We start from the raw sequence: 14,612 nt of genomic DNA, 5'->3' as shown, positions 1-14,612 counted from the left end.
AGAAGAAGAAGAAGAAGAAGAAGAAGAAGAAGAAGAAGAAGAAGAAGAAGAAGAAGAAGAAGAAGAAGAAAAAGAAGCAGACACACCCAAGAGGAATAGGTGATTGGAAATAATCAAACTCAGAGCCAAAAGCAATAAATTAGGATCAAAGAAAATAATTAACAAATCAGTGAGACCAAGAGCTGGTTCTTTGAGAAAATCAACAATATAGACAAACCCTTAGCCAAACTAACTAAAAGGCAGAGAGAAACCATCCAAATCAGCAAAATCAGAAATGAAAAGGGGGACATAATGAAAGACACTGAGGAAATCCAAACAATCATTAGGCCTTACTACAAAAGCCTATATGCCATAAAATTTAAAAATCTAAATGAAATGGACAATTTCCTTGATAGATTACAACTACCAAAATTAAATCAAGATCAGGTAAATAGATTAAATATTCCTATATCTCCTAAGGAAATAGATGCAGTCATCAAAATTTTCCCTTCCAAAAAAATGCCCAAGGTCAAATGGTTTTAGTGCAGAATTCTATCAGACCTCCAAAGAACAGCTAACTCCAATTCTCTTCAAACTAATCCACAAAATAGAAACAAAAGAAACATTAACAAACTCATTCTGTGAAGCCACAGTCACCTTGATTCCTAAGCCACACAAAAACAAACACCAAAAGAGAGAACTTCAGACCTATCTTTCTTGTGAACAGTGATGCAAAAATACTCATAAATTGCTTGCATCCTGAATCCAAGATCACATAAAAGATATCATCCTATTTCCCCCTTCTTTCATAAGATTCCCTGCACTCTGCCCAAAGTTTGGCTGTGAGTCTCAGCATATGTTTTGATACCCTGCTGGGTAGAGTCTTTCAGAGGCCCTCTGTGATAGGCTCATGTCTTGTTCTCTGCTTTCTTCCTCTCCTGATGTATGTCTCATTTGCCTTTCTGAATAAAGATAGAGCATCTTACCCAGGGTACTCATTCTTGATTAGCTTCCTTAGGTGTACAGATTTTAGTGTGTTTATCCTATATTAGACTGATACTCCAAACAAGGCCCATTCATGGAGATAACCTAGAACCCATGCACAGAAGGAACCCATGGCTGCTCAGTGTCAAAGAGGGTTCCCCAATAATAAGAACAGGGACCATCCCTGGCATGAACTTATGGGCTGGCTCTTTGATCACCTCCACCTGAAGGGGCGAAGAGCCTTACCAATCCACAGATGAGACCTAATAGATTAAGCTCAGATGAAAGGGGAGGAGGACCCCCGCATCTTTGGGCTGTGGGAGAGGTTTAGGAGAAGAAGACAGAGGGAGGGTGGGACTGGGAGGGTAAGTGGGAGGGAGCTACAGCTGAGATACAACATGAATAAACTGTAATTAATAAAAATAAAATAAAAATTAATAAAATATATCATCCACCATGACCAAGTAGGCTTCATTCCAGGCATGCAGGAGTGGTTTGATATAAGGAAATCCATCAATGTAATCCAACATATAATCAAACTTAAAGAGAAAAAAAAAAAACACGTGATCATCACTGTAGACATCAAGAAGCAATTGACAAAATCCAACACCCATTCATGTATAAAGTCTTGGAGAGATCAGGGATACATAAACATAGTAAAAACAATATACAAAAAGCCTATAGCCAACATCAAACTAAAGGGAGAGAAACTTAAATCAATCCCACAGAATTCAGGGACATGGAAAGACTGCCCACTCTCATATATTCTCTTCAACAAAGCACTTGCTAGAGAAATAAGACAACTAAAGGAAATTAAGAGGATACAAATTGAAAAGTAAGAAGTCAAAGTATCACTATTTGCAGATGATATGATAGTATACATGAAAGACCACCAAACTTCAAACAGGGAACTCCTTAAGGTGATAAATGCCTTCAGCCAAATGGCTGGATTCAAAATTAACTCATAAAATCAGTAGCCCTTTTGTATAAGAAAGGCCTAATGGCTGAGATAGAAATTAGGGAAACTACACCCTTCATAATAACCACTAATAACATAAAGTACCTTGGTATGACTTTAAACAAGCAAATCAAAGACCTGTTTGGAAAATGTTCAGGTCTCTGAAGAAATAAATTGAAGTAGACATCAGAAGATGGAATGATCTCTCCTGCTCATGGATGGTTAGGATTAACATAGTGAAAATGGACATCCTGCCATTGAATCTACAAATTCAATGAAATACCCATCAAAATAACAGCAAAATTATTTACACACCTTGAAAGGCCAATTCTCAATTTCATATGGAAATTCAGAAAACCCAGAATGGCTAAAACAATTCTGTACAACAACAGATTTTCTGCAAGTATCTCTATCCCTGTTATCAAGCTGTACTACAGAGCAATAGTAATAAAAGCAGCATGGTACTAGCATATAAACAGAATGATGGATGGATGGATTAGAAAAGACCCACAAATAAACCCCCACACCTACTGATACTTGATTTTTGACAAAGAGGCCAAAACCATACGATGGAAAAAGGACAGCATCTTTAACAAATGGTACTGGTGGATCTGGATATCTTCCTGTAGAAAAATGCGTATAGATCCATATTTATCATTCTGCACAGAGCTAAAGTACAAGTGTATCAAAGACTTCAAGATAAAACCAGACACACTAAACTTGTTAGAAGAAAATGTGGAGAAGGTCCTTGAACTCATTCGCACAGGAGACAACTTCCTGAACAAAACACCAACAGCACAGGCTCTAATATCAATAATCAATAAATGAGACCTCACGAAACTGAAAATCTTCTGCAAACCAAAGAACAATGTCATCAGAACAAAGAACCAGCCTATAGACTAGGAAAGTATCTTCACCTATTCTATATCTGAAAGAGGGCTAATATCCGGAACATAAAAGCAATTTTAAAAATGTAAACTTCTACAACCACTTTGTACAAGTGATTGTAAAATGTACAACCACTTTGCAAATCAATCTGGCACTTTCCCAAACAATTAACAATAGTGCTTCTTCAAGATCCAGCTATACCACTTCTAGGCATATACCCAAAAGATGCTCAAGTACACAAAAAGGACATTTGCTCAACCATGTTTGTAGCAGCTTTATTTGTAATAACCAGAAGCTAGAAACAAACCAGATGCCCCTCAGTTGAGGAATGGATACAGAAACTGTGGTACATCTACACCATGGAATGTTTCTCAGGGATAAAAAAACAAGGAAATCATGAACGTTGCAGGCAAATGGTGGGAACTGGAAGAGATCATCCTGAGTGTGGTATCCCAGAAGCAGAAAGACACACACGGTAAATACTCACTCATAAGTGGATATTAGTAATATAATATGGGATAATCATACTAAAATCTGTACACCTAAAGAAACTAATCAAGAAGGACAACTCTGGCTAAGATGCTCCATCCCCATTCAGAAAGGAAAAGAATATGGATATCAGAAGAAGGAGAAAACACAGAACAGAACAGGAGCCTACCACAGAGGGCTTCTGAAAGGTTCTACCCAGCAGGGTATCAAAGCAGATGCTGTGACTCAGCCAAACTTTAGTCAAAGTGCAGGGAATCCAGAAAAGTCCTGGAGGGGACATGAGCTTCACAAGGAGAGCAACTGAAACAAAACTTCTTGGCCCAGGTGTCTTTTCTGAGACTCATACTCCAACCAAGGTTGCATGCATGGAAATAATCTAGAACCCCTGCACAGATGTAGCCCATGGTATTTCAGTATTCAAATGGGTACCCTCGTATGGGAATAGGGACTATGTCTGACATTAACTCAGTGGCTGGCTCTTTGATCACCTCTTATTTCCCTTCCAGGACTTCTCTCCCTCTTCTTTCCTAAGATTCCCTGCACTTTGACCAAAGTTTGGCTGAGTCTCAGCATCTGCTTTGATACCCTACTAGTTAGAGCCTTTCAGAGGCCCTCTGTGGTAGGTCCTGATCTGTTCCTTGTTTTCTCCCTCTTCTGATATCCATCCTCTTTACCTTCCTGAATGGGGATTGAGCATCTTAGCCAGAGTTGTCCTTGTTGATTAGTTTCTTAGGTGTGCAGATTTTAGTGTGGGGGAGGAGCCTTACCAAGCCACAGAGGAAGACAATGCAGCCAGTCCTGATGAGACCTGATAGGCTACGGTCAGATGGAAGGGGAGGAGGGCCTTTCCTATTGGTGGATTTTTGAGGGACATGGGAGGAGATGAGGGAGGGATCATGGGTTTGCAAGTGAAAGAGGGATGGAGAGTGGTGTTGGGAAAGAATCAGAAGGGGGCTTCAGCTGTGATACAAAGTGAAAATAGTGTAAATAATAAAAAAGAAAAAAAATAATTTTAAGTTGCCTCATTTTTAACAGCATCAATATTAACTTGATAAATAATCAATATTTTCTCATATTTTACTTTTATGTAATCTAAGGATGAAAAATTAATGTTTTTCTCTAATTGTTTAATGTTTAACCTTAAAAGTGCATTTTTATGTTTTCTACTTTAGATATGAAGAAAATAATTATAAGGATTATGACTTTAATCTGGAATGCATTTTAAGCCAGTAATAAAGGTCATTTTTCCCCTTATGTCTATAACAGAGGAAATTAGCATATTCATTAATTACGTTTCCATTTCCATTTATATTCCCATAACTAATTATGCTAATGTTTTCTGAATTAATTACGTACCTTATAACCATTTCTTCCATCTACAGCCAAAGGAACCTATTTCAATTTAATACCTTATATTCTATTCCATAGTAATGCCATATTATTTTCATTTTTATACTACCTGGCCTTATTTTTTCTTAAGACCATATTCACTGACATTTTATCAGTCTGTATTCAGGCATTTGATCTAAGTATCACTCATTATCCTGTCTCTTGAACTTCCCTTTTCATCTGATTCCAACATTCCTCAAGTCTCTCTGCTATTTTTATGTCGTGTGTGTGTGTGTGTATGTGTGTGTGTGTATGTGTGTGTGTGTGTGTGTGCGTGTGTGTCTGTGTGTTGGGGGGTGTCACTGTACATTTAATTTAGGTTGTCTGCATAAACAAGAAAATTTTAATTTGAGTTCTTTTTTATTTGTTTTGAAATACTGGGCATTGGGCCTAGGTCCATAAACATTCTAGGTCTTTAGCACTTTACTTCTCAGCTACAATTTCAGCTCAAAATTAAGAGATTTTTGAAGCAATTATAAAATTCTAAATTACTTCCATGTGTCTATACAGTGTTTCACAATGTCTGGTATGTAATAAAAATTAAAGATAGATGGGTGGATACCATAAACAATGTTGTCAAAAAACTAATTGAAAATAGATTTATAGGCATTGTCATGTTTGTATTATCAGACACAAACCTTAAAAGTATTAGAAATATCATGTTTTAAATGAAACCCCAAAGACTGCAAAGTAATCTAGCAGAAACATAGATGAGTATGTTTTCTGATATGGGATGTAAAAAGCTTTTAAGTTGACATTTTATTAAAAAGTACAAAGTTGAGTGTGCTTTAAGAGGAGTTGGTAGACAGAGGGCAGGATTTATCTGAGGTCCCTGGTCCCAGCATGACCTCAGTGAAATGAGGAAACAATTTTGTGGAAGACTACAAAATAAAATTAGAAACATGGAATAATCTCACAGTGATTCCTTTAGGCATATTTAAAAAAATAATAAAAAACATCCTTTCAAAGAGACATATGTATGGCTTTTTACATTTCAATAATATTTGAAGTAGTACCGAAGGGCTAGAATCACAAAAAAATGCCCATTGATTAATATTGTATTTTTCTTCAATTGTGACAAATAGCTTGGTTGGGCATAAAAGTCTCATTAACTCTTCTCTTGTTCATGCATCTTTCTTTCCCTCTTTCATCCTAATATTATGTTACTTTAACTTTTTAATTCTTCTCTATTATTTTTACAGTCTTTAAAGACTGTGAATGTTAATACTATTCAAATTGTCTGCTCCTGCGTATTTTTTTTCTTTTAAAGTGTATCTAGCACTTATACCTTACCATTTTCCACCCTACTTATCGAAGTCAATATTATTAACTAATATCCCATTATACCCAATATTGGTGTTTACACTACAGTTTTTGAAGTCTAAGCAGCCACAATAATTAATTGACAGATACATAGTAATAATAGGAAATAGTTCTGCTTGACTCTCCTTTTCAGGAAATAATACAAAGACAATCAAACATAAAGTTCATAGTTTGGTGATATATTAATTTATATATAACATATTATGTAATATATTAATTATGAATATTTTCACCCCTATATTGGTTATTTTTATTGTTGTTATTGACAAATAGATGATGAAAGCAACAAAAGAAAATGTTATTTATTTTGGTTCACAGTTTGATTATATATGTTCTATCATGGTTAAGCAAGTATTACAGCAAGGACATAGAACAACTGGTCATACGATAACCCCAGTGAGTAAGCAGAACTAGATGAATTTTGGTACCCAAAGATATTTCTTTTATTTATTCAGTCCAGTATGCTAGTCAATGGAATAGTGTGTCCCAGATTCAGATAGAATCTGCCCTCTTGATGTGAACCTTTCAGGACTCATTCTTATAGACTCATCAGAGCTATGCCTCCATGGTGACTCTAAATCACAGAAATTTGACAATGAAGTTTAGGTAATACAGCTCTTCACCTTTTAAATTGATTTATTAAAACATTTGCATGTGGGGGTTTATATATCATATACAAAATGTATGCAGGTCCCTGTGCAGGTCAGAAAAACAAAAAACAATGTTGGATCCCCTAGAAAGGGAGTAATATAGGCAAGTGTGAGTCACTTCAGGTGGGTACTGGAATTTCAACTTGAGTCCTCTGAAAAATCAGGAAGTACTCTTAAACACTGAGCCATCTTTTCAGCCCTTTGGCTTTTTAGATTAAAATTTAATAAAGTGTTAATGCTTAAAAATATTTTATTATATAAAGTGTTTGCCATATCATGAATAATCATGTTACATTTGTTATCACTAAGATAACCAGAGAGTGTAAAGATTCTAATAAGAATAGTCTGTTCTATAAAAGATCAAGAGTATGCTTCTTTATATTTTCATGTTACCACTTTTTTTTTCAATCCATCATCTCATTATATTTCTGATTCTTGATAGTGGGTAATACTTTATTAGATTCTTAGAAGACAGCAGATATTTAAACTGAAATGAAATTTTGGACTTGACACAAAATGTCCTATTACCATTATAAATATTAAAGAAATAAGTTCATTAATTATTTCATTACATACTCTTGATGCCAAAAATAATTTATTTAATATATGGATTAAATATATTATTTGATAATATTGCAGAAACTTTCCCACTTTTATGACATGTAGAATTAGTATATACATGCTAAATTAATTGGATTATGAATGCATTTTAAGTGTTTCATTGTAAGCAAATGATACATTTTTCACTTCTTACAAATCAAAATAAAAGCTTCACTAGCAGTTTCACTGCATGAACTATGTGTTTTGTGGAATAAATGTACTTATTTTTTTATAACAAATCCTTCCCACTAGCCCCATTATCACAAAGACTAAGTGAAATGTGTTTGAGGTTAAATGAATAACATATCTTTGCAGTGTAGCTTAAGTCAATATCCTTCTCATTCAAGAGATAACAACCAAGTACAATGTGTAAAAACATTTGCTGTGGTACATAATTATTTTGTGATATCCTACACAAAAACATTGTCTACAATAGGTACTCATTGTCAAATCCGGTTTTCAGCGATGAAGTTAAGTCCCATATATTCATTTAAATGTGGATTTTTTTTTTTATCGTCTATTGTGTTGGGAACATAAAAAGCTCATGGAATTGCTTTTTACATATCCATTTACTTGTGTTATGAGTATTTATAAGTAAACAGATAGATAAACCAAGAAATATTATTGAAATAACATTACATAAATGTAAGATGTACAAAGTAATTGTAGCATTATTTTAGGGTTTATTATACAAAACACACTATATGTTTTGCTGGTGATCTATCTGCTTTTTCTGATATATATATATATATATATATATATATATATGTGTGTGTGTGTGTGTGTGTGTGTGTGTATACATGTATATATAGTGTACGATTATATATATGTATATATATATTAGTACCATTTTTATTTTTCTTTTTATTAATTACAGTTTATTCACTTTGTATCGCCCTTGTACCTCCATCCCTCCTCCCCTCCCAGTCCCACCCGTGTCCCTCTCCCAGTCCACTGAAAAGGGACTGATCCTAAGCTATCTGGTCTCATCATGAATGATTACATTGTGTTCTTCTGTGGCAAGGCTGCTCTCCACTCAGGGGGAGGTGATCAAAGGGCAGGCCAATCAGTTCCTTTCAGAGACAGTCCCTGTCCCCATTACTATGAAGCCCACTTGGATACTGAACTGCCAAGGGCTACCTCTGTGCAGGGTTTCCAGGCCATCTCCATGAGTAGTTCTTGGCTGGAATATCAGTTTCAGAAATGACACCTGTGCCCAGAATTTTTGGATCTGCCACTATCCTTGTGGAGCTCCTGTCCTCTCCAGGTCTTACTATCTCCCACTTCATTCATTAGATTCCCTGTACTCTGCCCAAAGTTTGGCTATGAGTCTCACCATCTACCTTGATACCATACAGGTTAGAGCCATTCAGGGGCCCTCTGTGGTAGGATCCTGTCCCATGTTCCCTGTTTTCTCCTTCCTCCAAGTCCATCCTCTTTGCCTTTATGAACTGGGATTGAGCATCTTAGCCAGAGTCCTCCTTCCTGAGTAGATTCCTTAGGTGTGCAGATTTTAGTGTGTTTATCCTATATTGTATGTCTAATATCCACTTACGATTGAGTATATACCCTATATGTATTTTTGCTTCTGGGTTACCATACTCAGGATGATCTTTTCCAGTTCCCACCATTTACCTGCAAATTTCATGATTTCCTTGTTTATTATTGCCGAGTAATATACCATTGTGTAGATATACCACAATTTCTGTATCCATTCCCCAACTGAGGGGCATCTGGGCTGTTTCCAGCTTCTGGCTATTACAAATAAAGCTGCTACAAACATGATTGAAGTGATGTCCTTGTACATTTGAGCATCTTTTGGATATATTCCTAGGAGTAGTATAGCTGGATCTTGAGGAAGCACTATTCCTAATTGTCTGAGAAAGTGCCAGATTGATTTATATTTTTATGAAAATATTAATACGTAATTAATACTTTATATCCCTTCTACAGTCTGAAATTAGGCAGATCTTTTGAGGTTCATGTCATTGTCCCTGAAATAAAAAAAATGTAAATCAATAGTAATGAACCATTAGCTACAAAATAAAAATTAAAGCACTTAAAAATAACTAAAAAATGATTGTTACTATAAGCTTCATAGAACTGTAGAAAATTAGAGGTGAACATTGTTTGAAGTTAACAAAGTAAATAAGTTAGAAGCATTAGAAAAGAAAAGAATCACACAACTTGCCAAAGGAGATGTAGTAAGAAATAGAAGATTTACAAGACATGTCAGCACATGCCTATAAATGCCAAGACATAGGTGAGTTAGACAAGAACATTGTCAGGATTGAAATAAGTCTGATCCACACAGTGTGTCCCAGGCCAGCTTAGAAGAGGTCCTCCCCTATCAGTGGACTTGGAAAGGGGCAGGGAGGAGACCAGAGAGGGAGTGTGGGGTTGGGGAGGGAATGAGGGAGCGGGATACAGCTGGGACACAGAGTTAACAAAATGTAACTAAAAAGAAAAAAAAAGAAATATCAAAAAATAAAACAATACCAAAGACTAGAAAGGAAATTTGATTATACATGTAAGAAATGAAGAGACTTAAAATTAAATTAAATTAAATTTATTAAAAAAAAACAAACTTGTGTTTCTAAAACACCATTTCACTGTAGTCATCACTGCCTCTGGCTCTTATAACCTTTTTCTTCTTGTTTCCATGATGATCCTTGAGTCTTGGGAGAAGTTGATGCTATATATAGATGTTCTTTCTAAGATTGAATATACATATGCACTAAATTTGAGCAGAAAAAAAACCAGCCAAATTACAACACAGAGAAGGAATGTAATAAAAAATTTCCACCTTCAGCTGAAGATCTATTAACAATAGATACCTGTGCATACTGACAACAGTAAGTGGACTCAATGGGTTAGAATAATACATTAAATTTTGAGTGAGTAATCATGGGTAAAGAGGGAACAATTAAAGAAGAAGAAATGGGCATGGATTTCATTGAAATACATTTATATTAATGTATGAAATTCTCAAACAATTAAAAACAAAAATATTGCCAGAATCAAAGATCTAAATAAAAATTATTCATTTCTTTTGTGACAAAGAATATATATATATTTCCATGACAAAACCCATGCATACTTGATTTACAGTGAGGGGGTCCTTTGTAGTGCACTGTATACAGTGTTTTCTGGTTTTATATTATATTTGTCACTGATGTTCCAATGAGCCATTAATCGAGAAACAATATTTTGTAAGCTCCCACCTCCTTCCCTATTTATATCTCCCTCCCTCTCTTGTCCATTTCCTTCATCCTCACCTACTTTCTTTTTTTCATTCTTCTATTCTTGAAATTCTCACTCAGAAAAGAGTAAACTGTCATATTCTGTGTAACCATATATGAAAGCCCACTTGTTCAGAATTTGATAACAATAATCCATAGTAATGATTTGAGTGTAATTATAAAATGGAATATTGGCTACCCAAAAATACTGAGATGAGTGCAAATCCTGCAGCATCAAACAACTAACATGGCCCTGTTCAATGGAAACTGAGAGAAAAATGGATTTGATTCATCATTAAACTTTGTAACATTTCAGTTATGTGTCAATAGAAAACAAATACTGTGACATTTATTTTTTATCTGGTAGTGAAAGCAGATTTATCTGAAGTTGCTATTTAGGTTGGGAAATGGTTGTAGGGAGGAAACATACCCAGCTTTGGAGGGAGGAACATCAAGGGCAGAATTATTGTTATTTACTTTAAATTAAAATTTTAAGAGTCTTACTGCAAATTTTAACTGTCTTATTGTTCTAGCAAGGAGTTCCAGAACTATCTTGAAGAGATATGGAGAGAGTGGGCAGCCTTGCCTTGTCCCTGATTTCAGTGGGAACGATTTAAGTTTCTCTCTGTTTAGTTTGATGTTGGCTATAAGCTTGCTGTATATTGCCTTTACTATGTTTAGATATGTGCCTTGTATCCCTGATCTCTCCAAGACTATAAACATGAATGGGCATTGAATTTTGTCAAATGCCTTTTCATCATCTAAGGAGATGATCATGTGTTTTTTTCTCCTTCAGTTTGTTTATATGGTAGATTACATTGATGGCTTTCCATACATCAAACCATGGCTGCATGCCTGGGATCAAGCCTACTTGGTCATGTGGATGCTATGTTTCATGTATTCTTGGATTTGGTTTGTGAGTATTTTATTGAGAATTTTTGCATCAATGTTCATAAGAGATATGGGTGTGAAATTCTGCCTTTTTGTTTGGTCTTTGTCTGGTTTAGGTATCAAGGTGACATTGGCCTCATTGAATGAGTTTGGTAATATTCCTTTTGTTTCTTTTTTGTGTTAGATTTAGGTCTTTTTTGAAGGTCTGGTAAAATTCTGTAGTAAACTATCTGTCCGTGGGCATTTTTTTGAATGGGAGAGTTTTGATTACTGCTTCTATTTCCTTGAGGGATTTGGAGTTGTTTAATCTATTTACCTGATCTTGGTGTAGTTTTGGAAATGGAATCTTTCAAGAAAATTGTCCATTTCATTTAGATTTTCAAATTTTGTGGCATATAGGTTTTTGTAGTAAGACCTAATGATTGTTTAGATTTCCTCAGTGTCTGCCATTATATCCACCTTTTCTTTTGCTGATTTTGACAGTTTCTCTATGACTTTTATTTAGTTTAGCTAAGGGTGCTTCTATCTTGTTGATTTCCTCAAAAAACATCTCTTGCTATCATTAATTTTTGAATTGTTTTTTTTTTTGCTTTCAATTTATTGATTTCTGCCCTGAGTTTGAATATTACCAATTTTCAACTCCTCTTGGGTATATCTGTATATATATATATATAGCCTTCACGAGTGCTGTTAAGTTCCTTTTTTGAGATGTCTCAAACTTTTTTTCTGAAGGCACATAGTGCCATGAACTTTCCTATTAGCACTGCTAATAGAAATTGTGCCCCATAAATCTGTGTAATCTGTGCCTTAATTTTCATTGAATTTTCAGAGGTCTCTAGTATCTTTTTTGAAATTTCTTCCCTGACCCAGTTGTCATTGAGTAGAGTTGTTTATTTTCCGTGTGAATGTAGGCTTTTTGCTGTTTCTGTTGTTTTTGATGTTTTGTTTTAAGCCATCGTTGTCTGATAGGATACAAGGGATTTTTTAGATATTTTTGTATCTATTGAGGCTTGCTTTGTGCCTCACTGTATGGTCAATTTTGAGAAAGTTTAATGAAGGACTGAGAAAAATTACACACTTTTGTGTTTGGGTGTAAAGTTCTGTAGATTTTATTAGGTCCAATTGAATTTAGACCTCTGTATGTCCCATTATTTTCCTGTTTAGCTTATGTGTAGATGATCTGTCCCTTCGTGAGAGTGGAGTATTGAAGTCTCCCACTATTAATGTGTTAGGATCAGTGTGTGATTTAAGCTTTAATAATGTTTCTTTTACAAATGCAGGTGCTCCTCTATTTGGAACATAGATGTTAAGGATTGTGATGTCCTCATGGTGGGTTTTTTTTATTTGATGAGAATTAAATGTCCCTCCTCACCTTTTCTGGATTAATTTGGTTTGAAAGTCAATTTTATTACCTATTAGTATAGCTAGCCCTTGTTTTCTGGGTCTGTTAGCTTGAAAAACATTTTTCCAGCCCTTTATTCTGAGGTAGTGTCTGTCATTGTTGCAAAGCGTTGTTTTTTGGATGCAGCAGAATGTTGGTTCCTCTTTCTGCAACCATTCTGTTAGTCTGTGTCTTCTTATTGGAAAGTTGAGTCCATTGATATTCACAGATAATAGTGACCTATAAATGTTAGTTCCTTTCATTGTGGAGTTGGTTGTGATACTGTGTTTGTGTGTTTGTTTTGTTTTGATATTGTTGTTGTTGTAAGGTTATCTATGTATTGTGTTTGCTTGGCTGCAGTTGATTTCTTTTTAGATTGGAGTTTTCATTCTAGTTCTATATGGCTGGGTTGCTGTATAGATATTGTTTAAGTTTAGTTTTGTCATGGAATATTTTGTTTTCTCCATCTCTGGTGCTTAAAAATTTTGCTGGGTGTAGAAGTCTGGTTTGACATATGTGCTCTCTTACAGTTTGCATGACATCTCTCCAGGTCCTTCTAGCTTTCATGGTTTCTATTGTGAAGTCTGGTGTGATTCTGATAGGTATTCCTTTGTATGTTACTTGGCTTTTTATCTTTGCTGTTTTAATATTTTTCTTTCTTCTGTAGATTTATTATTTTGACTAATATATTACTTTTTTCTGGTGGCATCTATTTGGTGTTCTGTAACCCTCTTGTTATATCTTTCTTTAAGTTGGGAAAATTTTCTTCTATGATTTTCGTGAAAATATTTTCTGGAACTTGGATCCTGCAATATTATTTTCTTTTAATTACACTTTATTCATTTTGTATCCCCCCATAAGCCCCTCCCTCCTCCCCTCCCAAACCCACCCTACTTCCCCCTTCTTCACGCATGCCCCTCCCCAAGTCCACTGGTAAAGGAGGTCCTCCTCTCCTTCCTTCTGATCTTTCTCTATCGTATCTCATTAAGAGTGGCTGCATTGTCATTTTCTGTGCCCTGATAAGGCTGGTCACCCCTTGGGGGGTGATCAAAGAGCAGGGCAATAAGATTATGTCAGAGGCAGTCCCTCTTCCCATTACTACATAACCCACTTGGACACTAAACTGCCATGGGTTACATCTGTGCAGGGGTTTTAGGTTATCTCCATGCATGGTACTTGGTTGGAGTATGAGTCTCTGGGAAGACTCCTGTGTACAAATTTCTGGTTCTGTTGCTCTCCTTGTGGAGTTCCTGTCCTCTCCAGATCTTACTATTCCTGACTTCTTACATAAGATTCCATGCACTCTGCCCAACAGTTGGCCTTAAGTCTCAGCATCTGCTTTGATAATTTGCAGGGCAGAGCCATTCAGAAGCCCTCTGTAGAGAGTTTCTAGCTTGTTTCCTGTTTTCTTCTTCTTCTGGTGTCCATCCTCTTTACCTTTCAGGATGGGGATTGAGCATTTTAGTCAAGGTCCTCTCTCTTGATTAGTTTCTTTAGATGTAGAGATTTCAGTAGGTATATTCTATATTACATGACTATATGAGTGAGTATATTCCGTATATGTCTTTCTGCTTCTGGGACAGCTCACTCAGGATAATCCTCTCCAGGTCCTTCTTTTACCTACAAATTTCATGATTTCCTTATTTTTCATTGCTGAGTAATTCTCCATTGTGTAAATGTACCACAATTTCTGCAACCATTCTTCAGTTGAGGGGCATCTGGGCTGTTTCCAGCTTCTGGCTATTACAAATAAAGCTGCTACAAACATGATCGAGCAAATGTCCTTTTTGTGTACTTGAGCCTCTTTTGGATATATACCTAGGGAACCTTCCTATAGC

Source organism: Psammomys obesus, unplaced genomic scaffold, assembly GCF_907164565.1.
Source record: "Psammomys obesus unplaced genomic scaffold, mPsaObe1.curated_primary_1811, whole genome shotgun sequence".
In the NCBI taxonomy this organism is placed as follows: domain Eukaryota; kingdom Metazoa; phylum Chordata; class Mammalia; order Rodentia; family Muridae; genus Psammomys; species Psammomys obesus.
Note: the sequence above shows the minus strand (reverse complement) of the source record.